General features: G+C 41.8%; 1 protein-coding gene across 6 annotated transcripts in view; it reads right to left on the minus strand.

Moving 5' to 3' along the window:
• KLHL32 (kelch like family member 32) overlaps positions 1–25,141 on the minus strand; it is a 186,663-nt gene extending 161,522 nt beyond the window's left edge. For 5 of the 6 annotated variants that reach the window (XR_004138209.2, XM_010983914.3, XM_010983911.3 and 2 more), the window contains exon 1: positions 24,802–25,141. The gene's annotated coding sequence lies outside the window, so the exon portion shown is untranslated. The remainder of the gene's footprint in view (positions 1–24,801) is intronic. The other variant, XM_010983909.3, reaches the window with a different exon arrangement.
• Between the last annotated feature and the right edge of the window lie 830 nt (positions 25,142–25,971).

A 25,971-nucleotide genomic window follows, 5' to 3' on the forward strand; every position in this document is an offset into this window, starting at 1 on the left:
ATTGTTCCTTTATCAATCCTCATTTTCCCAATGCACAAAATCTAAAATGACACAATTTTAAGTGTATTTCTTTTCATTAGTAGCTGCTTATTGATCCATGGTTTGATATAAAGTTATTTCAGGTCTTATGGAATCACAAGCGTTACAAAGTTTTTTTTCATAAAAAAAAAAAAGGCGGAGGTAGGGGCAGGTTGGGAGGGACCAATCTAGCAGTAGTGGTATTTGAGAATAAATTAACAACAAAAAAAAATTTAGTATTACCATTTATTGATGACAAACACTAAGTTTTACTTACATTCTTTGGGGAGAAAAAATTCCAGCGTCAACAATGAATGGAAGTAGTACTTAACTCGCAAGGCCACTGTGCTTTTTACCTGGACCACATATAGATCTCAGTGCACACATTTCTGTGCAGAGCAACACATTTAAGTGCACTTTCTAATGAAGACATCATTGCTCTTTGGTGATATCCAATGTATTTCTAGGATATACAGTATGTAGTACTATATACTCTTAATAAAAACACCACCACCATGTTCATTTCATGAAGAAAGCACACTAGAATTACATTCCATGGGTTCAATAACTGTGTGTAACAGAAAAAGACTTGCCCACCTACATCACAAAAATCTTAAGCTTCAAGAACTATCTAATGGCTTAGCTAAATATTTTTTACCCATGCCATTAAAAACAACAACTTTTGGTCTCTCTGGGGAAATTGCTAGGAATGCCACCTAGAGTAATCTACCAAGCAGAGAATATGAATCCAACACCAAGTCTGAGGGAAAGGTGAAGTAACTTTCCCAAGGTCACTGGGCTAGAAAGTGACAGAGCCGGGTTGAAATCCAGGAAGTCTGACTAGGGTTCACACCCTCTCATCATAGACTATGTTGCCTCCAGAATTAGCAACACGGAATAGGTGGACTCCACAGATTTCCAGAAAGCAAAATCTCTTCCATAATTGCTCAGTAATTTCCAAGATGTCAGCTATCACAGATGATTTTCTGGAAAATATTCAGCATAACCATTTCTCTTGTGGACCCTCTAAAATCTGGCCATGGGTTCCAGTAAGGCACTTAGCATGAGAATAACTGTCTGGTTTCAACTCCAGGCCCACTAGCTTGGGCAAACATGTAACCCCTCTGTGCCTAAGTTTCTACTTTCTGTAAAATGGTGTTACTAACACTACCTACTTCACAGCTTAGCAACAAGGGTTTAAAGAGTCAATATAAGTAAAGTACTAAGAACAGTGCTGAGAATATTAAATTAACAAAAGCTTTAGCTGTCGTCATTGTACTGCCAGAGTAAAAAGGCTACAGACTTCAACCCTATGATCCCTCCTCACCTGTACTCCCAAATTACTGCCACTCTACATACTAAGGCACCTTAGAGAAGGTGCTGTGATGACTCTGTAAAGATACCTGGGAGACACTGCTCACAGCAACCATTAGGAAGCGTCCTTTTCGATGAGAATCTTGAGAGGGATTTCTTTCTGGTCCTGGTATAAAGAAATGAATTGTACTGATGCTCCTGAACAACTGGTTTTGTTTTACTCACAAAGGCTTTAAATCAAGTAACTAACCAAGCTTCATATTTTACCATGACTGCCAAGAACATTTAGCACGAAACACATTTCTACTTTTTTAAGTATCTATGCACTTTTTTATGATTGTTCATGGTTCTTTTTATGGTCATTCTCTTTCTTTTTCCTTGGCCAGCCACTTCTCATTTAAATTTTTTTCTTTTATAATAACCAACGTATGAAACAAAATGTCAGGAGGAATAGGAAAAGAAAAAAAAGGAAGAGTGATGATCTCCTCAGGATCTACTTCCAAGTCTATGGGAGCAGGGTTGGCATCTGTTTCTGAGCTAAAGGTCTAAGAAGGGCAAAAATATAACATGAAAATCACAGATTTGGAAGTGGCCTGCCCCAACCATGCCCTCACCCATACGTTAATCTGTCCAGTGATCGATATCATAAAATAATGTTCCAGGCCCCTATTTCTCACTGTCTCCTCCTCACAAACAAAGCACATATAATTCCAAGTTCATGGGCAGTGAAATGACAGATTCTTGACTTACTAATGAACAAGTCTGCTGAATGCCCAGTACATTTCAGGCAGGTATCTGGAATATATGAGCAAGCAGAACAGATAAAACACCTGCCCCCTCAAGCTTACCTTCTCTAGGAGGAGACAGGTAAACAATAAACATAGCAAATAAGCAAACTGTAGGTGTGCCTGGGAGTGGTAAGTGCTATGAAAAAACTCAAGCGAGGTAAATGGGATCTGGGTGAAGGACTCACGTAAAAAAGTTTTTTTTACCAGGAACTGAAACCAAGAACTATAATAATTCTGAATGGTTATATTGGTTAGAATGATAAATACCAATTTTTTAAAAAATATTTTTTGTCCTAAATAAACTCACATTTTAAACATCTGAAAGTACTGATTCTGTTGATGTTTCTTTAGTACAGTTAACACTTTTTCATAAAACAAAATAAATCATCTCATCACTTGTATAAACCCTATATTTCCCAGTCCCTTCAGTAAAACCTCGGATTCCAGATAGTCTTATATAACATTCCCTTTCTGGTCTTGCACCCACACCCATAACTTTGGAAACTCCAAATGCACAGGGATGACAGGTCATCAGTTTCAGGGTTTGTCTCATGGGCTCTCAAAAACACAACCATCCTCTTGGCCCCCATATTCTCTCTTGTCCACTGTGCAAAGATGCCCACTGCTGAATCTACAAATGGAACCCAGAGGGGTACCACTCACGCCAAAATCACTGATGATGGCAGTAATCTGTGATAGCCCCTAGATGCCGTGAAGACACTTTTCTGAAGGAGTCTCTGCCCAAAAGTGTCCTTTTGTACAAAAACCATAATTCTAAGTGTCAGAATTGCCCACCTCACCAAGGCCACGGTGCACTTAGAATCCCACAGGGGTTTCAGTCAAACAATGCATTTTTATCTTCCGTGCTCTTTGTATAGAATCCCTCTCTTTCTAGGACTTGGGCTTGGGTCCAAGTGGACTTGGGCCAGGGGACAATCTGGTGGCAGATACTGTGCTGTACTTGGATTCAAGCTTTTGCTCTGACATGGCCCACTGGGCTGGAACTAAGTTTATAAGCTTGTATTCTCTCCACAAGGTCTGTGATCTCCAGAAGAGCTTGCCCCACAAGTTCTCCAGACATGTTTCAACCTTAGGGTACATCCAGGGATTTCTGATGTAAGGGAGCTGGATGTGGGCTTCCAGCTCTTTGGGAGAGAAGCGTTGTTACAGATTAAACAGCATCATAAATGGCACAGTGGCCCTGCTATGCACTGCCTATCACAAGCACAAAGGGCCGCACAGCAATGTGCTGAGATAGGGGGTGATGATTAAAAACAACAAATAAAAATGACGTACAGGAAGCTACATCAAATTTCTGAAGGAAGTGGGTTCCAAATTAAAATTAAAATATTTGGGGATAGTTCATTGTAAGAGAGCTACAAATTCAGCACAAAAATATTAGAACTCTCCGATATAGGGCAGTCATATCCTAGATGTGAACAGAGTGATCCAAGTAGTGTTACATTCTAGAGTTATAAATTTAAGAGTAAAGACGATCATTCTGCCAATGGAAAAACGTCCATGTCTATCAAAAACATTCTTTTCCTCTCTGTACTTTTTATTTTTCTGATAAAGAGTAGATCCGGAAGATTCCACCAAAGAAGACAGCATTTCCTATATTTTCCCCTGAATATAAGAAATATAGCAAGGATATATTATACAGCTTTCTGCCACATCACAGATTTAGAAAGTGTTATGAAATCATGAACAAATCTTACATTCTAACCCAACCTCACAACATATTACTTGTGTAACTTGGGCAAATCACTTAGTCATTCTCAGCCAACATTTACTTCTTCATAAGGCAGGGGGGAATCTACCTCGTCCACAAATACTTTCATTGACACTAAATGAAATGACGAGTTTGAACGTACTTTCTGCACAACAACGTACAATATAAGCAAACAGCCTCATCAAACTCATTCTGCTACTGTAGCAGACAGGGCATTTCTCCCATGATTACCTGAGAAATCTACAAAAACTGACTTGTTCATCCAAAACAGCATTCCTCCAGATTTTACTACATAATTCTGTTTTGTAAAGAAGGTAAAGACAACTGGTTAAACTTGAAGTTCATTATCTACACAAAGCACTTTTAGCCAGCATATCTGAATAAAATAAGAATGAAAGCATTTTCTTATTGCCTGGGCTACTCCACATAATGCCTTTTTTCTGACATCTTGCCTCATAGGTAACACTTTCAATTATTCAAGCACTAGTTAATATTGCTGGTGTCGGCATGATCAGTAATTACTGTCTCAGTAAATCACAGGCGTCTGATTCCAGCTGCTCCCATCTTTGATATAACCACAAGCAACAGTCTGGAGGACAGGAATTGACAGGCAAAGAATACAGCCGGGGGTCAAATTCATGCTGGTGGCTGTACTAACTTTCAGTGAGCTACCAAAGTCAGAGACACATGCTGAAAGGTGAGACCACAGATTAAGAAAGAATCAATGTCCTAAGAGTTCCGTACAAAATAAAATCTTTTCTGAACATGAGAATGGCTTTTGAATCCAGATCTGAAGAAGATGGCTAAATAAATCACACCTTCAACAACCTTCTTCTGAGTAATTATAAAAAGAATTCATCTGCATACTCACTCCTCTGCCAGATATGATTTTTCCCTTCCCCAGATGGCTGGGGTGAGTGTCTGTGCATATGGCAAGGGAAAAACAGCAGGAGCTCAAAGTACTTAACTGTAAAAAGAAGTGAAGGCTTCTGAAACATGTACTGCATATGACACCAAAGGGACCATAAAACCAAAGACCAACCAGTGAATGCAAGGCCTGGGAGACCGTGTCCTGTCCCAGCTCTGTTCCTAATGGTCTCCGTTGAGCAAGGCAGTTTGTATCACCAGGCTTCTGCTTTCTCACGTGGACAGAAGTGTGATCCAACTCAGTCTGGAGAGTTCTTTATAGACTGAGTGAAATTATCCAACGCTAAGGATCAATAAAATAGGTAAAACAGCATCCCTCAATATCCACAGGGGATTGGTTCCAGGACCCGCCGCAGAGACCAAAACCCGCAGACACTCAAGTCCCACTGTCAGCCCTCTGTATATGTAGATGCAGGACCCATGGATACAGGCAGCTGGCCACAGAATTAAAAATACTACCGCAGGGATCCTGTGTGAACACCATCAAGAGACACACAGCCCTTCAAGAGCTGGTTCTAGGGGAATAAGGAATCTGCATCTACCATCAATCAAATATACTTTCAGGAGAAAATTAATGGGAGAATGAGAATGTGTGTATATGTGTGTACAAGTGTAGGGATGCCTATGTGTGTATGCGCAGGTAGATTGTGTGTGCTGCGGCGAGGGCATAGACCATACACTTCATTTCTCTGTTTCCCCGTTTTGTCTACTGCCCCTCCTCTAAATCTCCAGCACTGGGTGCTTAATTTAATTTTTAAGTAAGTATATGGGCAAGGAAGAGGTGAAACAGATTGCCTACTTATGCCCAGGCTAGCTCAGAAGCTATTCTGCATTGGTGAGAGATTCTCTGCAGAATGGGGACACTAAAGGACTAGTGATGGTGGCGGACAGGGAGGTAGTGGCATCAGAATCACCTAAGAAAAGGCTTTTTCAATCTCTCTATGCTTTCTCCTTTCTTCCTCCCTCCTTGAGATTCTCATTTGACCCTGAAAGGACAGTCTTAATCTACCCACACATGCACGCACACACACACACACACACACCCCTCATCACAGTTGCGAGTTACTACTACTGGTTTGCTGCAATGGAATGAAAGATTAAGGACTTCACTGCTACTGTCCTTTCCTACTCTAACACTTTCGGACATTGCTCTTACCATTGATATACTTTCTAATTGAGGAAACACTTGAGATGACCAGAAAACCACAGAAGGCAACACTACACGACTATGGAGAAAACTGAGTGGCAAGCAGATGAGGACTTGTGAAATAAGGAAAATGACTGTACGGCAGGGCTAATCAGGAGTGGCTTTATGGAGGAAGTAGGTATCGAGCTAAATCTTGGTGCACGATCTTAGAACGAGAGGGAAGTGAAGACGCATGCCGGGGGTTGAGGCATGTACAGGATCAAGCCTGTGCAGGATGGCACGAGCCAGGAAGACAGCAGTGGGGACAGTGGCAGTGCTGGCAGTAGTGCCAGGTCAGAATGACCAGGAGAAGTGGGACCAGCTGACCTTGGGCTGCAAACTGCACGGCGCCAGGACTTCAAGCAGTGACTATGGAGTCACCACTGGCTCTGAAGCGGGACACTGCTACAATAAAGCATGCATCTGAGGAAGCTCCCGCAGATCCCGAGGACTGGGATGGGTCAGAGCAGGAGCTTCTAACCTGGGATCCACGAACAGACTTCAAGTACATGACAGCCCCTGCTGTTCTTCGCCACTCTTTTTCTGAATCCACAGGTAAACGTGCATTTTGTAGAGGAAAGAGGAATTTATTAAATTCTCAGAAAGGTATGTGACAGCCACTTCTCCCATCCAACCCTCATCCCACCCACACACAACACAGGAAAACTGAGAGTTTAGTAGAAGAAAGTGTTTGCAAATTTTCCTTGTGGGTGGGGGAGGGTCTTCTGGTGCAGGTGAGACAAATCAGTAAAGGGTAAGACTCCGAAAAACAGCCGCTTAATGGCAGCATCCTCAGCGATCCTTGTGCAGCAGGGACTGCGCAGAGGCTCCAGAGGGGAAGATGGACCACGTGCTTTCCCAGGCTCGCTTTTCAGGGAGGTGCTGGTGAAAGGGGCTTCCATGGATTATACAAAGTTCACTGCAACATCAGTCTTATCCTGAGTTGCTTTATTATTATCACCTCGTAGCAAACCTCTTTTGCATAATAAAATCATGTTTCCCAGAGCTATAGTTTCACATAAAATGTGTCTAAGTCATTTAGGAAATTAATTTAAGGAATTAAATCAAATTAAGTATGGCCAATTCTTAATGCAGATACAAACAGACTTCCCCCCAAAAAGAAAGCTAGAATCAATGTATTTCTTAAATATTGAAATCCACATTTGACCACTTCCTAAATAGAGATAAACAGTTATTTAGCAGGGCTATTTCTCAAAATTAATATTTTAAAAACCAGCGTCAACCCCAGTTGAAAGAAGAAAACATACCTTTTTCACTCTTTATTTTCCACCCAAAGCAGTGCTGACTTTCAGTTAAATTTAGTTTGTTATTGGAACATATGAATCATAAATACTGTACTTTTAAAAGCATTTTCAGAAAAATTTCTTTTTTGAAATTTCAACCTGGTAAGCAAACCTTTGAAAAAGACTTGAGAAATTTGTTTGCAAAAGTACAAAGGAAGAAGCGACGCCTGAGAAAGTCTAACAAGCTACTGGTGACACTTGAGAGTAAACCCTAAGGTGTTAATTATCTCAGATTTCCAGAAGGCTTCTTCCCCTGAAATATGCTCAGCTTTTGATTGTGCACTTCATGTTTCTATTTTTTGATTGTGCATTCCACATCTTCTATTAAGCTTTCCCTTCTCTGAATTCCAACAATTTGTGCCTGTGTTAGGGACATTGCCATTAGGCCTACATGACGGTTACAGATGTATTACAGTTACATCCTTCTTCTCTGCTGCTCTGTGAGTGTATCAGGACCCGGAGCACCTCTCACCCAGCTTCCATGAAAGTCTCCAATAAAGTCTGATAAATGACCACATAGACATCACTTAAAGAGCAGATATGAGCCTTACTGCAAACTCTGCTGTGCAAGAAAATGAAAAGCTCATCTCCCTGTCTTCTACGACTCAAATTTAATTTCTGTTCAACCAGTTGGGAAGCTCTGCCTTCCTGAGGTTGTTCAAGAAGAATTATGGCATGGTTCTGGGATTTACCTGGTGGCAAAGTGACGAGGGCTGGGCCACCAGGTACCTCTGGTCTCCAAGTCACCATGCACACCTTAGCCTGACTGTCACTAAATCCAATTGTCATCTTTGGTCCTTGACTAACTGGACTTTGGCAGTGTTCAGACCGATAAGTGCTCTCGCCTTCTTGAATCTTGCTACTTCCTTGGCTTCTATGATTCCATCTTCTCCTGGTTTCCCCCTTCCTTTCTGCCTACATTTTTTTTTTTTTGCTTCTTCCTCTCTACTTAATCATTATGTGCTATAGTTCCATGAGATTCAGAATTCAATGATCTACTTTAACTCTAAGCAATTCCAACCCCAATTAAAAATTATATCACAGGCCCACAGTCTTCTGTGATGTCCAAACATACAATAACCTCCTATTTGACATCTTCATTTGCACATCTTAAAGACAGCTCAAATTTAATATTGCCATAGCCACACCAGTCATTTCCTTTACCCATCCCACTCCTTGCCCAAACAGTTCCTCTTTTAGAATCCCTTTCTGGATGAACTGTACCAACAGACACCCAGTTGCATGGAACGTGACCACCATGCAGTGGTATCGATTAGTATCACCACGCGTGCAAATGGTGCCCCCACCCACACAGTTATGTGGAATGACACCACCACCCACGTGGATGTGGGACTCATTAGGGTTCTCTCTCCCTCTTTCCCAATATCCAATCCAGCACTAAAACCTGAAAATGTTACCTCTTAAATAGCCCTTAAATGGTCTCCTTTATCTCCACTTCCCTAGGTCAAGACTCTACTATAATCTCTGATCTGAGCCAGAGCAACAGACGGCAGCACCTTCCTATACTGATGAGAGCTCTCCTCCAACCAGAAGCCATTGTTAGGCTTCCAGGCCCTGTCACTCTTTGATTAAAACCCTTCCTCAGTGGCCACCCACTGTTCTTAGGATAAAGATCCAGGTGTGGTCCTGCCCCACCCACCCTCAGCATCATCTCCTCCTACAGTCTCCCTGGCTCTCAGCACCCCACTCCACCTTTTTGTCAACATTGTTTCCTTCCAACACTGCACTGGGTTTCTGCACATGATTTTTTTCTCCTTTATTTGAAGCATCCTCCACCCCCTGGCATTTACCTCATTAACTCATCACATCCTTCAGACCCCTAAACCCACTTTCTCAGGGAAGGCGTCCTCACCACCTGCTCAGAGCAGGTCAAAACTCCTTTGACACTTGTCATAACACCATGAACCTCCTATTCTCAGTGTTCATTTCAATCGTAATTTTACTCTTATTTGTGAAATCATTTGATGAATGCCCATCCCTTCCACTATAGGGTGTCCACTCCAAGATGACAAAGCTCTGATCTGTTTTCCTCACCATTGAATCATCAGCACTTGGCAGAGAGCCTGACATCTAACAGATGCCCAGAAACTATGTGCCGAATGAGCATTCTTGACAGAAGAGAATAATATTAATGAGAAAACTGGCGGTGCTTTTATAAGCAAAAACACCAACGGTGGCATATTTAAGAAGCAACAACAACACAGAATCCTTTAAAGCTTTCATCCTGAAATGAAGGCATAAGGGTCACCAGGCACACCAGGTGCGACCCATGAGTCACAGCTGTCCTTCAGCATTAGACAGTGAGTGCCAGAAAACACAGGTGGTCATGGTAAGTCTGCCTACATTCTCATGACCCCTACACCCAGGGAGAGGTGATAACAGGAAGAAAGACCTGCTCTCCCCAATGACAGGGGAGCAACCTCAGCTCCCAGGCCCTCCTGCCTCTAATAATCATGGTAGCAGATAGCAAAAATTCACTGAGTGCCCACTTCCTGCTGGACAAGGAGACTTATATACATTATTGCACAGGATTATATGGCAGAGTAGGTGGAACTGTCTCCAGAATACAAATGAGGCCACCCAAGTTCAAAGAGACGACTTTCCCAAGACCAAAGAGCTAGTAAATGAAAGAAACAGGATTCAGCCTTAAGGCTGTCTCTAAAGCCATCCCATTGATGCACCCACGGCTGCTGCTACACAAAGAAAGAAAGGCAGCTACAAGCAGCCAAAGGCCTGCTGGCTGTGGAGGAGGTAAATGGCTGGTGGACAGCATAGTCCAAAAGCAGCTTTAACATCACTGGTCATCAAGGAGGGGCAGAGCAGCCAGAAGCAGTAACAACAGCACGGAGAAGGCTGGATGTGGCATCTGCAGCACATGAGAAGCACCTGAGAAGACTGGATCCGGGAAGAAAAGGTCCCTCCTAGGGAACCCAGCCCTGCCCAGCACCCTCTGGCAGGGAACAACGTGAACACAGAACACAGAACAATGAAATAGAGCTGAGGTATGCTCCTGATGCTGGAGGCCCTTAGCCAGACACCTGCTGTTTTGTTTCCACTATAGAATTAATCCTGTAACTTTCCTTCACTACACTAGTGGCCAGAGAAATACCTGATTTAAAAAAAAAAAAAACCTTCATATAAAGCAAATTTGGAAGTATTGTTTTGAGAATACCCAATTTGGGGAAGCGTAAAAGAGATAAATTACTGGATTCCAATAGCCAACTCCCAGAAGCTTTAAAGATATTTTGTTTGTTTTCTATTGAATCACACATTACTTGACAAAGAAGCTTAGGAATCAGACATACATAACTCTAGAGGTTGCAGAGAAATCAGTACCCCCTGATAGCATATTTATTTACAGAGCCTGAGAAAGAGAGATGGCTCCACTGAGAAGAATTAGAAGGCAGGTGGGAAATGCTTTTTGAGACTAATTTAGCCACGGGTCTTAGAATCAGGGGAGGTTTTGGGGAAGAAGAGTGAGATAATGAAAGCCAAGTTTCTAAAGATTTTAGTCTGACAGCAGTCTATAGGAGGGGACGGAGGAAAAAGAAAGTCGCACAGAGAGACCAGTTAAGAAGCTATAGTGCTGAGGACTGAATCAGGAAGCAGCCCGGAGAACAGAGGGGCGAAGTGGGCATGCAAGATGCCAGGAAGGAGAAACTGAGAGGCCCCGGTGACTGGATGTTGAGATGACCCCCTAGTTACCTGCAGGCAAGGTCAGACACACACGAATAGGCAACGACTTAATTTTACACAAACACGCAGCTTCTTGAACCCACACTTTCTGAGCTCCGTGCTAAGCGACTGGTGGTACAAAGTCAGAGAAGACCAAGATTGAAATGTCTAGAAAAGGCAAGTTTATTGATAGAGAAGATCAGAGGTTACCTAGGATGCAGTGGGAGTGGGAATTACTGTAAATAGGCACAAGGGAAGTTCTGGGGTTAACAGAAATATTCCAAAAGTGGAGTGAGGTGATGGCTGCATAACTCTGTATACATTTACTAAAAATGATGGAACTGTACACTTACAATGGGTGTACTTTATAGTCCATAGATGAACTCTCAGTAAAGCTGCTCTCAAAAAATGATGAGAACTGTGGAAAAGGAACAGTAATATAGCGTATGAAGAATTGAGAGGGAAGCAGTGGAGGTGGTGGGGAGTTTGCCTTTTAGATGGGTGATCACAGTGGGCCTCACTGAAAAGGTAACATTTGAGCAAAGACCTAAAGGAGGTGAGGAAGGGAGCCTGGGGACAGCCAGGAGGAGGACCATCCCAAGCAGAGGAAACCAGGAATGATGTGCACAGGTTCTAAAGCAGAAAAGGAGGCAGTGAGACCAGGGCAGCAGTGGGCAGGAAAGAGCAGAAGGTGAGGGCAGCGGATAAGGGGGAGAGATGGTACACACTGTGTTGGTTCATGGGTTAGAATCTACTGCAGTTTTGAGCAAAAGAGTAAGGTGATCTAACTCAGGTTTTCAAAGGATCACTCTGACTGTGATATTGGGAAGAGTCTATGGAAGGCAAAGGAGACCAGCTGGGAACCTGTTGCAGCAGTTTACACAAGTGATGCTGACTGGGGCAATGGCGGCAGTGGGAAGGTGGTGAGAAACGGTCAGATTCCAGGTATACTTTGAAGGTAAAGCCAACAGAATTTCCTGACTGCTTGGATGTGAGCTGTGAGAGAAAGAAGCAAGGATGACTCTACAGCTCTGGGTCTGAGCATCTAACGATGGGGAAGCTCTGGATGAGGCAGGTTTGGAGGGAAAAAATTAAAAAGTATGTATTGGGCAATTGGCTACTCAACTGTATTATCTATGTCAGTCACTTCACATAATTTTGGTAACTTTCTTTTAAAGGCCAATTTCACTATATGGTGAGTTTACCTATTCTTTAGTTGAGGTATTTTAGAGGAATAAATTGGTCATGCAAAATGCAGTAACATTTATTTAAAATCCTGCTTCTTGGCCTTCTTTTTATCCTTAGAACTCCTGAGCAGCTTATTTTCTTATAACTTCTTAATTATACTTCTAAGGACATTAGATCTAACTTGCTTGGAAAGGTCTTGCTGTTGGTCCAAGTGAACCATCAGAAAAGTGCAGGGACACCAAATGGTGGTCACTCATCTCTCAGTAATTCTTCTTAAACACCCACTGAGCTGGGAAAAGGCCCAATTAATGAATGTCAGGGTATGTTCATGAAATCCACCTCCTATAAAAATATCAACGTTAGGGTAAAATTCATGAAGCGTCACAAAGAAATGACAAAATTCAAGGTCAATCCCTCTTGTGGGTTTTTTCTCTTTAGGAGAAAGCCACTGTAAAGAGATGAAGGTAGAAGATGGGAAGGTTGAATTCCCAACTGTAGATTTAGACAATACCAACTCTCATTTCCCAGTGTAAAATACAGATTTTTTTCTTTCTTGCACTTCTAAATTCACATGTGTGTGTCCGGGTCTCTCTTTTTATTCTGCACATTTGGCCACCGGACTTCTCCATGTGATCATTGTCATTAATACACAAGTTAGAAATACACATTAGACTCAGCAGCTGTGCCCAAGGCCATTACTTCCTCTAATTTGGCACAGATGGCCAAAAAGATGATTTTGGCAGAATAACCAAGTGCTAACCACCTAATGAAGCTGTAGCCTCAAAACCAACTGATGGTAAATGCAATTTTACAGTTATCTTCCCTTCTCCCTCTCCCCCTCCCTCTCATCTTTTGTCCTTCACATACAAGGCAGAAGAAAGAGCACACCTAACTCTAAGTTGGCAAAGCTCTAAACGTGGCATTTCATCTGATTTTCTGATGAGGAAAAGGTAAGTCAATAAATTCTGAAATGGTCATTCTTTAGGTCAAAAGACTTTTTCTCCAACTCAAAAATATTCCTGCAATAGGGACTAAGCTGGTTTGTACCTAACAGTATCAGAGAAACCATCACAATAGTCAAAACAATGATTAAATGACCATGGACAAATTAATACAAGTGTGGTATCTGCCCTTCTTTCACACACTCACACACCTCAAAATGACTTCTCTTAAAATTATAAGTAGGCATAACTTATGCAGAACTCTGATCATCTTCATAGATGTCTACAATTCATTTATAATTTCACAGGCTGTCTAATGGCAAGGTTTCTTTTTCTCTTTATCTATATGCCAGTGCTTAACAGTTGCATATCTCTTCAGAATGCCTGATAGTCAAATCATCTGATGCTCTAAGATCATGACAGGTAAGAAAGTCATGAAATTCCCCTCAGACAAAAAAGATGTGCATACACACAGTCACACTCTGTTTCAGCCAGTCTCTAAGGACAGAATATTAAATTTAAAAGCCATTAAAAACCTGCAAAGCACCCTCTAAAACTTCCCTAAAATGAAGAGCAAATGACAATTCAAAATTATAGTTTCTCTGCTCCCAAAATCCCACTGTAAAACTCTATACTATTCTGCCACAGTTCACTACAGACCTGTTAATCAATGACTCACAGGATTTCATCCTCAGTAGAAACTGTACTCTCCAGTTGGCTTATATAATGCCACGTAATCACCATCAATGCTCTAAGTCTAAAAAGGTATAAAATAGAAAGCAACTGATTTTATCCTGTGCAGAAATGTCCATCTTTTAATTAATCAAACTACTTCAATGTTGGGTAAAACTGCAATAAGGATATTTATAAAGATGTTCTCTGCAGTCATCCACCTGATTAGTTGTACACAGATCTGAGCGGAAAATCCTAACTTCTGTTTCAGCAGTGAAGATGTTACTCACACATCACGATTCCTATCCAGATGGGGCGCTTGGTTAATAGAGCATTGCCTGCAGTGTTTAAACGTCCACTGAGTATCCAGAGGGCTGTGTGACATCAGAGCTGATTTATCTTGCTGTTTTTCGTTAAGTGTGAATGATGAGGAAGCTGAGGCCCAGATACAGGTGGCCTGGCGGAGGGTCCTTGGGAGGGAGAAGTAAGAACCAGAGTGTGAGCAGGTCACTGTTCTCGTCCTGCAGCTCCGGGACTAGCCCTACCATCAGAATCACTCAGGGAAGGTGGTTTAATACACAGGGGCTCAGCACCAATACAGATTCCAATACAATAAACACAGAGACTCCAAGAATCTATATTTTAAAACAACTCTGAGGATCAGCCTGTCTGCAACCGCTGGGCTGTGTTTATTTGTAGAACAGTGATCATTAATGATTTTTTAAAGCAAGGTTCTAGAACGGCCAAAGAAAGCAATAATAGAGTTCTTTTAGTATAAAAAGAGTTTTTGAAAAATGTGTCTAATTTTGCTCTCATGATTCTTACCATTACCCCAGTTTATAAAAAAGGAGACTCCCCCCACCACCCCTGCAGAGCTAGAAACAGCCACTCTGACCTCATGGGCAGGCCCTTGCTCTCCCGATCTGCCTCACTGCTCCTGTCCCCAGTCTCCCCTCACTCCACAGAAATATGACCAGTGAGGAATATTCAGTTCTGCTCTGGGACCTAAGCAGCCACAGGTAGAAAAAGCCTTAAGAAAAGGCCTTGTCAGCCCTGGCACTGCCCTTAGGAAGCCTGGAAGTGGCCTGGGAGGGGAACGTGCTGGCTCCCCACTGATGGGTGCTGTGCCACCACACTGAAAGATCCTCTCCTGAAAGTCTCAGTCTGCTCCCATCCCTGAGGTCAACCACGAGAGTCCAGGTAAGAAGAGGAGAGAACTAAAAAAGTTCTTGAGTCAGTGATACCTGGGCTTCTTAAATATCTTGATCCACGGTTGCTTACTGTCCAACTTAATGGGCTCCCTTAACGTTGAGATGCAAGAGGTCCCTTTTCGTCTTGCGTCCTGTCTCTCCATCCATCAGCACATAAATAAATAAATAAAAGGAACAGCATACCAACAGCTGCTGACTGAGGCACTGCACGTTTGCACATGAGCAAAGAAGGCTGGCAACAATAGTCTGAAGCCATCACAGGATATGGTTTTCCAAAAAGACATCAATATAGAGGAAGCAGAAGAACTCCAAGAATACAGTGCCCTGAGAGAAAAACACAGTAATCAAGGCACATATTTAGGGGGTCTGGGAATTTCATGCCCCATTAGGTCCAGGGGTAAAGTATGTGCTCATTTACAAAGGCGATACATAGGGCTGATGCTACCACAAAGTTAAACCATATAACTGACTCTTGTACCAATTCTGTGCTTATCAAACCCTTAGCCACAGAGAGAGGTGCTGGCCAATGAGTTTCACCCACATCTGCAAACTCCTTTGAAGTTACATACATCAAATATATTAATATTCCAGCTTAAAGCAACTAATAATACATAGTGACAACTAACTACAGACTTCTGGAGAGCAACACTGATAGAACAATGTGGAACACAGAAATCAAAAGTTGACAACTGATGCAGTCAGAAAAGGGAAATTCACCAGAAAACCCCACAGATGACACCAAGATTCACAAATTAGAGTTTCAGTGAAAAGCTGCATGTGCGTAGAAGGGCCTTAGGGCTGAGCATGAGTTTCTCAAATGACGTCTGATCAATTAGGAAGCCTTATCTGTAGGTGATAGTCAATACCTTCAGAAATGATAAACAGATTTAACCCAAAGCCAAAGAAGATAAGCTGTGCCCAAATTAAATCAGATTGTAGGTAATTAATGTTTCCATAGAAGAAGAAAACAAAACCTTCATTCTATATTCCTTTAGGCTTTGAATTCTTAGGAAAAAAACCCAAAAAACCCAATCAGCCATATCAGCTCAAGGACATCAGCCTGAGAAAGACTAGTGAGTCTTTGCAGCTGAAGGGTTACTGGATTATATCTACACTACTGCCTATCACAAAAACAGCATTTTTTTTAAGGTCTCCTTTCAGGGAATGTCAAACCAGAATAGATGAGGAAGCAAGTCAAAGAGAGACTCTATCAAAATAAATCTCTTCCATTCAGTTATCTACCTCAATTATGAACCTAAATTTCCAAAATAATAACCATAGCTGTCACTTGGGAAGTGATTGAGAATGTGCTTATATTTAGAGGCCTTTTCCTCCTTTATCCTAATACAGGATTTTGTAACTTTGCTGGTCTGTGAACTGGATGTAAACACAAGATCGGGCACTGATGTCATCTGGCCTGCCAAATTCTTCACCCTGGAATTCACACTTCACTATAATTAATATCTACTACATACTGAATCTTCTTTCAAATATTACTATATTCTCTTCTGGATTCATAGAGAGTAAAGAAATGAGTAAAGGATATTCTGTCTTTGATAAACAATCACAAATTTAGCACCAGCAATTCTCTAAGCCTTTCTTATTTTAGGTATCTAAATTAACATTATTTACCAACTACTGAACTTACATTTGAATTATTAAATTGAAAAACATTTAAAGAAACACTGCAATAAATAAACACACACATATATACACACACACATGAATACATACATACCAGAGCACATTTAGCACAAGAAATAGTCTTTTCTGTAATGATGTGCTTTGTAGTTCAATGCATGATAGAAACAGAATTTAGTTTGGAATATAGGTTCCTAAAGTTTACTGTTCAAGCTACCTTCCTATAAATGTTCTTTGTTATCACTACTACAAAAGTCACCAGTTTGGTAAGCAGCTAGTAGTTTCCACTGCTGTCTGGGTTACCCCAAGCCTGTGAGCTGGGGGGTGACCTGAAGAAAGTCAGGATACACTAACCTCATCTGCACTCCTAGGTCATCAGAAAACCAATGAGAGCAAAAAAGCAGAAAGATTACTCTGCCATTTGTGAGGGTGAGGAGGTAGCTGGCTGGGGCGGGACAGGGGACAGATAGTGGTAGAGAAAAAAGAAAAAAAAAAGATTTAACTAGAGAATATTCTCTTCGGGAAGACTTTAATCCCATCTGACTTGAAAGTGACTTTGAGGACTTTTTTTTCCCTAGAGCCCGTGGAGCTCGTGACCTTTTCATAAATTTACATAATTCAGCTTGAAGGGAAACCCCTAGGTGAATGGAAAGATGTTGGCAACTAGAGCATGAGCTCAAAGAAAGACTAGGTCTGTACCCACTAGATACTAGGTGCTGCTTTTATTAATCCACAGGGGACACAAGGGGCAGCTTCGTGCTTTTTACAGATGGGGGCCCCTAAAGAGAACTTATAACAGAGGAAACTGACATTCCTCCCTTTTCCCTGTGGCTAGGCTGGGGCTCCAGGCTCTGCAGAAAAGGGGGAAGGCTTGCCAGGGCTGCCAACAGACATTAACCCCAGCATACACATCCCTCTCCCCAGGAGAGCCACTCAAGTGGTCCACTGCTCACACAAAGCTCCATCACACAGAGGCCAGCTCCTCTCTAAGGCTGCCAGACTGGATTAAGACATTTTATATGGTACATACAATTTAAGTGAATTCTATCCTCATTATAAGGACAGCAAAGGTAGGAGGGGAAGGAATTTCTAAGTACTGAGGTTTTATTATGCACAGGCATTGTGCTAGATGTTTTCTATGTATATCTTACTGAATCACAGACTAGCCTTGTCATCAAGGTAACAGAATTCCCATTTTACAGATGAAGAAAATGAGACTGAGAGGGGATATGTAGCTGCACTCTGGACCACAGAGCCAAGAAGCGTCAGGATCAGCACTCAATCCAGGCACCGAGACTCTCATTCCTTCGGCTGGGCCATGCCACCTTGCATGTACAATGTGCAAGAACCGGAAGAACTAAACTCATAAATGAGAAGGCTTCTGAGGAACAATTTAAAATGAGGTACCAGAATTTGTGTTATAAAAAATTGCAGAATGCCTCCTCCACTGCTCTTGGCGTCTGTCCCATTAGCATTGACTGTGTTCCCACTGAAGCAATCAGCCTGGATGGGACTACCTATTTGAACAGTATCCTGTATGCCAAACAGGCTGTGCTTGGGAAGTGGGGGTGAGGGAGAGAAAAGTTCTACTTCTAAGTAACTGGAACTAGCTCATCTGGCATAGAAAGTAGAATATATTATACCTCAAATAAACATGTGGGAGAAAGTCAAGGGTCTATGAAAACTGCCAAAGATTTTCTTTCTTCATTTAAAAATCATCTTATCAGTTAGTAATTTCAACCTTGCAAAACTCATTTAAATGAATTTATAGCTTTCAGTGCTTTCGCCATATGTAGAACTAATCTGACTCCAAGTCAGGTTTGCAAAGCTAGTTTTTATACACAGTTCTTTTTAAAATCTCACCAAAATTTATAGTGCCATATGTCTAACTAAAGTTAAACTAAAGGCATTAAGGCATCACAATGTACATATGAAACAAGGCAAGAAAGTTGAGTGCTTCTTCCACCTCTGAGGTCATGAAAGATCTCGGCATGAAAGACCCTATCAGAAATGACAGAACAGGGAAAAGATGAACTAAATGAATTTCATCTACTAATTCCTTATCAAATTACCCAGGACATTCTTCAAAGAACTAAAATAAATAATCCTAAAATTTATATGGAATCACAAAAGACCCAGAATTGCCAAAGCAATACTGAAGAAAAAGAACAAGGCTGGAGGAATAACCCTCCCAGAATTCAGACAATACTACAGAGCTACAGTAATCAAAACAGCATATTGGTACAAAAACAGACATATGGATCAATAGAACAGAATAGAGAGCCCAGAAATAAACCCACAAACTTTTGGTCAATTAATCTTCAACAAAGGAATTCAGAATATACAATGGAGAAAAGACAGTATCTTTAGCAAGTGGTGTTGGGAGAACTGGACAGCTGCATATAAATCAACGAAGTTAGAACACTCTCTCACACCTTACACAAAAATAAACTCAAAATGGCTTAAAGACTTAAATGTAAGACAAGACACTATAAAACTCCTAGAAGAAAACATAGGCAAAGCATTCTCTGACATAAACCTTATCAATGTTCTCCTAGGCAATCTACCCAGGCAATAGAAATAAAAGCAAAATAAACAAATGGGGCCTAATGAAACTTTTAAGCTTTTGCACAGCAAGGGAAAGTATAAAGCAAAAAAAAAGACAGCCTGGAGAATGAAAAGAAAATATTTGCAAATGATGCAACTGATAAGGGCTTAATTTCCACAATATCCAAACAACTCATACAACTTAACAACAAAAAACAAACAATCCAAAAATGGGCAGGAGACATAAACAAGTAATTCTTCAGTGAAGACATACAAATGACCAATAGGCATATGAAAAAATCATCAGCATTGCTAATCATCAGAGAAATACAAATCAAAACTACAATGAGGTAATCACCTGTCGCCAGTCAGAATGGCCATCATTAAAAAGTCCACAAACAATAAATGCCGGAGAGGGTGTGGAGAAAAGGGAAACCTCCTACACTGCTGGTGAGAATGTAGTTTGATGCAGCCATTATGGAAAACAGTATGGAGATTACTCACAAAATTAAAAATAGACTTACCATATGATCCAGCAATCCCACTCCTGGGCATATATACAGAGGAAGCTCTTAATTCAAAAAGATACATGCACCCCAATGTTCACAGCAGCACTACTTACAATAGCCAAGACATGGAAACAACCTAAATGTCCATTGACAGATGACTGGATAGAGAAGTTGTGGTATATTTATACAATGGAAAGAATAAAATAATGCCATTTGCAGCAACATGAATGGAACTAGAGACTATCATACTAAGTGAAGTAAGCCAGAAAGAAAAAGAAAAATACCACATATCACTTATGTGTGGAATCTAAAAAAAATGACACATACGAACTTACATACAAAACAGAAACAGACTCACAGGTATAGAAAACAAACTTATGATTACTAAGGGGAAAAGGAAGTAAGTTGGGAGTTCCACATTTGCATATACTAACTATTATGTATAAAATAGATAAACAACAAGTTTCTATTATATAGCACAAGGAACTGTGTTCGATATTTTGTAGTAACCTATAACAAAAAAGAATATGAAAAGGAATATATGTATTTCCACATATGACTGAAACACTATGCTGTATGCCAGAAATTGACACAACATTATAAACTGACTATACTTCAATTTTTTAAAAACTTCCCAATAAGAGGGAAAGTAAGATGTTCTAGTGTAAATTCTCAAGCTCTACTGCCCAAACTGGAAGAAATTCTGAAATAATGCTAACCAATTACGGAAGGAGGGAAGGGGAGTAAGACACTGCCTGACAGAGACATATCCAAGTCTACCTCCACCAAAACCAAAAGCCCCATTTAATAAGAAAGATGGGCTCCTAACACCATTTGTTCATAATACTTTCTATTACTTGCCAAATATATCTGTGAAAAGCAAATTACCACATTGGCTTATCTTGCACTTGATGGGAATTAAAATCCCTCTAACTTCAAAGTGAACTCCTATCATGCCAAACGTCCTCAGCGCTAGACTCTTGCCAGCTATGCCATGTCTTCTATTTCCTTTCATCCTGTTAGCCTGCGGCCATGATTCCAACAGGAAGTCGCCCCACCCCACCCCCGTCACTGCAGATCCAGTACTTAATCCAAGTCTAACCTCCACTTACCTGTCACATTTTCTTTTCATATTTCCACTCAGGTAACAAATAACAAGTTGGCCCAATCAGGATCAAGAGCAGAGCACATTTATCTGTCACTGAAGGCTTCCCTCTGAGTTTGAGTATAGATTTCCAAACATCTAACACACAGCTTACATTTCTCCTCACTTGTCCCACAGGTATGAGACTTCATCAAAGGTGTATCTAACATTAAAATCTCTATCTGAAAGAGCCTCCCTAACTGCTCAGTCTATGACCCTGCTAAAAGAAAATGTCTACATTGGTATGTTCTTTTCTCATCTAGTTTTCACAGTCTGCTTCCCATTTTTGAAAATCCAGATACTTGTCCACTCTAGTTGCATTCATGTAAAATATCTATATATGCTTTCTTTCTATAAAAAAGTGATAACATGAGAAGAAATTATGTGCCAGATGTTAGATGCTAAGGGTACAGACACACCATAGTAGTTAATGGGTATTTACTGTATACCAGACTCTGCCGAGAGAGTATAATGCTTGGTTTATCCTTTGCCCTTATGCTCAGTACCATTCTCTCTGGATTCTCCTCTGTCTGCAGCTCTCCCCTTAGTCTCCTTCACCCAGTTGTCTTCCTCTACCTCCTCCCAACCTCCCCAGTTCCTTCTTCTTGCTGTACTCCAACTGGAGACCATAGTTCTTCCCACAGCTTGTGTCATCCCTTCAGCTACAATGAGTTCATCAGCGTCAGAGATCATGTACGTTATCCTCTCAACTCACAATTCCAACTGACTGTCTGGCAGAGCCTTCCATCTTTTGACAGCTAAGGGATCTTCATTTACTATAATCAGACCCAGTCATCAAGGTCCAGCACTAATCCTCCTCCTACACAGGACTTATCTGACCTCCACAATCAGAGTATTTTTTTTTTCTTGTATCTGTGCTTCGATGGAACCTGAATCTCTATTGCAGTATTTAACAGACAACTGCCTCAAAATCACAACAATGTACATGTCTATAACCTCCATCAGGGAACTGGCAGAGAAGGGTGGGTGTGAAGTAAGGAGAGCTGTTGAGGTTTACTTTTCTCTCATTGGTCCAGTTTAACTTCACATAATCTTGGATTCTTCATCTGTCAAATGGAAATAAGATGCTCACTTTATAGAGATGTCGTGAAGACAACAGGGAAAATAGCTTGCATGTACAAGGGGCTAGAAAAAGTAGAGGCTGCCAGGAGCACTACGTTTGTTTAGTCTGAATCCTTGAGGGCAGAGATGTCTCCACAGCACCCAGCCAGGACTTTGCTATATTAGTATTACTTGACATCTGCGTGGCTCTTTACTAGAGGTGCAACACATTTCCAAGAACTGGAAACTGAAATGCATTTACTTATTACTGAAGCCGCCTTCCAGAGGGTGATTTTAGAATAAGAGAACTACTAGAAACCACTGTCCAAATGTGAGCTTTTTCTTTTTTAACGAGACCTCTTTGGATCCACAAAAGAAATGATGTAAATAAAATAGCACTTCTTTCTGACTACCAGGTCTGCTTCCGTGAAGTCTATCGACATCTCTGTAGTTTTAGTAGACATACAAGAAAGTGGCAGCTTCTCAAAAGATATTTGCTTCATTATAAAATTATTTAAGGAGTAAATAGCATTTTCTCTGACAGGGTCCTGGAAACAAATGTACCTCTGAGTTCCCACTTATGTTTTTGTTCCTTTGGAATCTTTCAGTATTCTGTAGTAGGTTTTAGCTAATTGCCTAAAGCCCTTAATAAGAACGTTTCATTGAAAAGCTCAGGATGTTCCTTTTTCTGACCAACTTTTTATTGGTACTCCACTGACTTTTTCTATACTTTCAAGTCCTATGCCCAGAAAAAAATTAAGCCAGGAACATAGAAAGTTATAAATTATAAATGCTTTTGTTTAACTAGATTCAAAAATTCCTCAAGTTTTGGAGCACTTCATGCTCTTTATTTTCTCTGCAGTATAAGAAAGAGACCTAGGAACCATCAAAAACAAACTTGGACCTGTTTATGGAAGAAAGGATGTAGAGCATTTTTTGCAGAGATTTTAATACCAAAGTCAGAAAACTCCCAGTCACTCTCATAATGATGGATGTATTTGTTTATATCAGTATTCTATTAGAGAAAAAATCGTTTAGAATTGAATGAGACCTCAGTAGGACTCACTGCAAACTGGCAGGTCACAGAAGGATTTTTAATGTGGTCCTTACAGATTTTTTAATTGAAGACACTTCATTTTTTTTTAAAAAATCTGAAAGTTTCTTTTTTTCCTTGAAAAGCGAGAACGTATTTAGAACCAGGGTGGCAACCACCAGCAACGCAAGTAGGAGCTGCCCCCTTTATAGTGGTTTCCACATTCGAGGCCACAGTCCACACCCCTTTTCTCCCACATGTCTCCCCCTGGACCTGCACACACTGGAAATGCAGACATGGGACTTTTTTTTAAAGCAAAGAACCTGGATCCAAAGGACCCTGCCATTCACTAGCTCTGTGACCTTCAGCAAGCACTGAGTCTCAGTCCCTCAGCTTTAAACTGAAGATAATTCTTTAGCCTCACAAGGTTGTAATGGGGATTAAAAGAGAAGTGTACAAGTACTTTGTAAACTGAAATGTAAAATGTCTATCATTGTTATTCATTTCCCAGCCCCTTGTCAGTTGCATAAATCCCCTCTACCTACCTATTACTGCACATTATTACACTCTTCATGACACAGTTTAAAATCTAAATAAAAAGAATTTGATATATTTCCTAGCCTCACTTAATAAGAGGTAGAAAAGAGGAACAAATATCAAAGGAAAACAAAATGAATTGCTGAATGCCAGTGGGTCTTTACTAGGTCATTTCCATTTGTGCTGAAATTAGTGCAAAGTGTAATTCCTGGACTGTTGATCTCTCCAAGTGCTGTTACAAGTCCACCAATTAGGGACCTGAGGTCTCAAGGTAAAACTGACAGTCCAGTTATTAGGGGTTCCTGTGAGATAGGTGCACTGACCTCCTCACTGGGCAGCACCCAGTGCTCCAGTAAAGGATCCAATCGATCAGAAAAAAAAAATCAACAGGATCTATAAAGCTTCCTCTGTGTTTCCTTCCTTTCTACATTTTAATATAAGCTCTAAAAGCTTAAAATCTGCTGCATTAAGCCATGGCACACATTTTATATCTATCTACAAATAGATGTATGTCAAAAAATCAGTAAGAGACTTGAAGGAAAACAGAATCTTTTCAGAAATGGGCAGAGGTGCAGAAAATTGCACTTAATGATGCAGTGGATATAGAAATATTAGCAAAGATGTATGTTAGGAATGCTGTCTCCTTACATGAGGCATTCACATATGTATTCCTGTTCTGGTCATTTTGCAACAGATCATCCTTCTGTGGGGAACCACAATGAATTCATCTGCTTTTAATGTTAAAAAAGTCACGCCTGAGTGAACTGCAAAATATAATGTGGAGAGGGGAAGAAAGGATTTTAATTGGAATCAGCTTTCTTTATAGGATCACCAAAATGGGAGTAATTTATGATTCAAGACACAATCCGTTGAAAAATTCATCTGACGAATCCTTTTTAAAACACTCCATATAGTGCAATTACCTCTCTTCTTGAAGTTGAATGAAACCGTCGCCTGAATACAGATTAGCGAATGCCAGATTACCACATGACCCTCAGTATATATTTTATTTTAAAAATCAAAATAAATAAGAGCATCATTGAAACCAGTTCTTTCAATAGACGCCCCAAAGCTGATGTTTAAGGAGGTCTCCTTGGCAACCAAGGAGCAAAGTACATCTTGGGCTAGGAGGAAGGGGGAAAGGGGGAGCAACTCCAGGGTTGGGTAGAATAAGTAACCAGGAGTAGTAATTGCTCCCGCTAGACGACGCTGCTAGAGGCTAAACGGGCTGCATGCCCCTGAAATTTCAACTCTAGTCTCGCCCCGACTGGCCCACCAGCAGCCTCCCACCCTCTCCCTCCAGTCTGCAGGCACAACCCCGAACACGTTATGAGGAGAGAGACTAGCTTACCCTTTGGGGTGAGCGGTCTGCTGGGTTACGTACCCAAGGTGGCAGCGCAGGCACCGGGCTCTCCCTGATGCACAATGGCCCTGCTTCGCCCCACGATGCTGAGGTTAAGAGGAACCGCAGCAGCTTCGCTCTGCCGGTTTGGGGATGCAGTTGTTAAGCGCGAGCGCGCTAGCTAGCGTGTGTGTGGGTCTGCGCTCCCGGACTCTCCCGCAGAGAAACAGTATTTCCTAGTAAATAAGGCAGCAGCCAGCCCTGCGGGTGGCGCGTCCAGCTTGCTCTGCGCTAGGCGACAGCGTCTGCCTAGAGACGCACCTTGGCGGACCCGCGCGGGCTCAGACCGCGAAGCGGCTCCGCCCCCTCCGCCTCCGGCGAGCCAAGGCGCACGCACGGCCCCTCCCCCTCCGCCCGCGAGCACGAGCGCGCGCGCCCCTCCCCGCAACCCGCGCCGCCGGCGAGGCGCGCACGCCGCGCACCCCGGCCCGCTCCCGACGGCGAGCCGGCGCGCGCCCGCTCTCCCCGGAAGTCCCCCTCCTCCTCACAGCCCCTCTTCACGCTCCCTGGCCCCTGCGCCGCCCGCCGCTGGGCTACTGGGACCGCCTGCCTCCTCAGCTGCAGCGCCTCCTGCGACGACTGAGATGCAGGGGCGCAGCCTACCTGCTCCCAGACTCCCTCCTGGGGCTGGAGAGCGACCTGCGGGGACGGGCGCCGTGACCCCAACTTCGTGTGGTCGCGTGCTGTAGCCCTCTGCTTCCCTATCCCCGACCTAACTAACTTGTAAAGTTCAAATTGCCCCTTTTCCTAGAGGTCCCTTTTCAGGACCTATGTAGTGGCCCTCCTTGATAATACACTTTATGGTACTGTTGAAAACGACTGATGGCAGATCCCCGGGACGGACGGAAGCTCTGAACCGGAGGAATGAGGAAGAGTATTTGGTTGCAGCTAATTCAGCGTTAAAACAGAAAACTGACAACAACCCCAGAATATCACCGTTAAACTCCCAGGTCTGACCTACTTTTGTGTCACTTGCGGGTCATTCATGTCATTCCTGTGTTAAAACATACTTAGAAACGCACACCTAAGCAAAGTGAATAGTTTCGATCAGTAAAAATATTACATATTCCACTTTCGAATTGAAAAACTTGGTTTGATGTGGAATTATGCCACCAGGTA

This window comes from Camelus dromedarius, chromosome 6 (genome assembly GCF_036321535.1).
Source record: "Camelus dromedarius isolate mCamDro1 chromosome 6, mCamDro1.pat, whole genome shotgun sequence".
NCBI lineage: Eukaryota > Metazoa > Chordata > Mammalia > Artiodactyla > Camelidae > Camelus > Camelus dromedarius.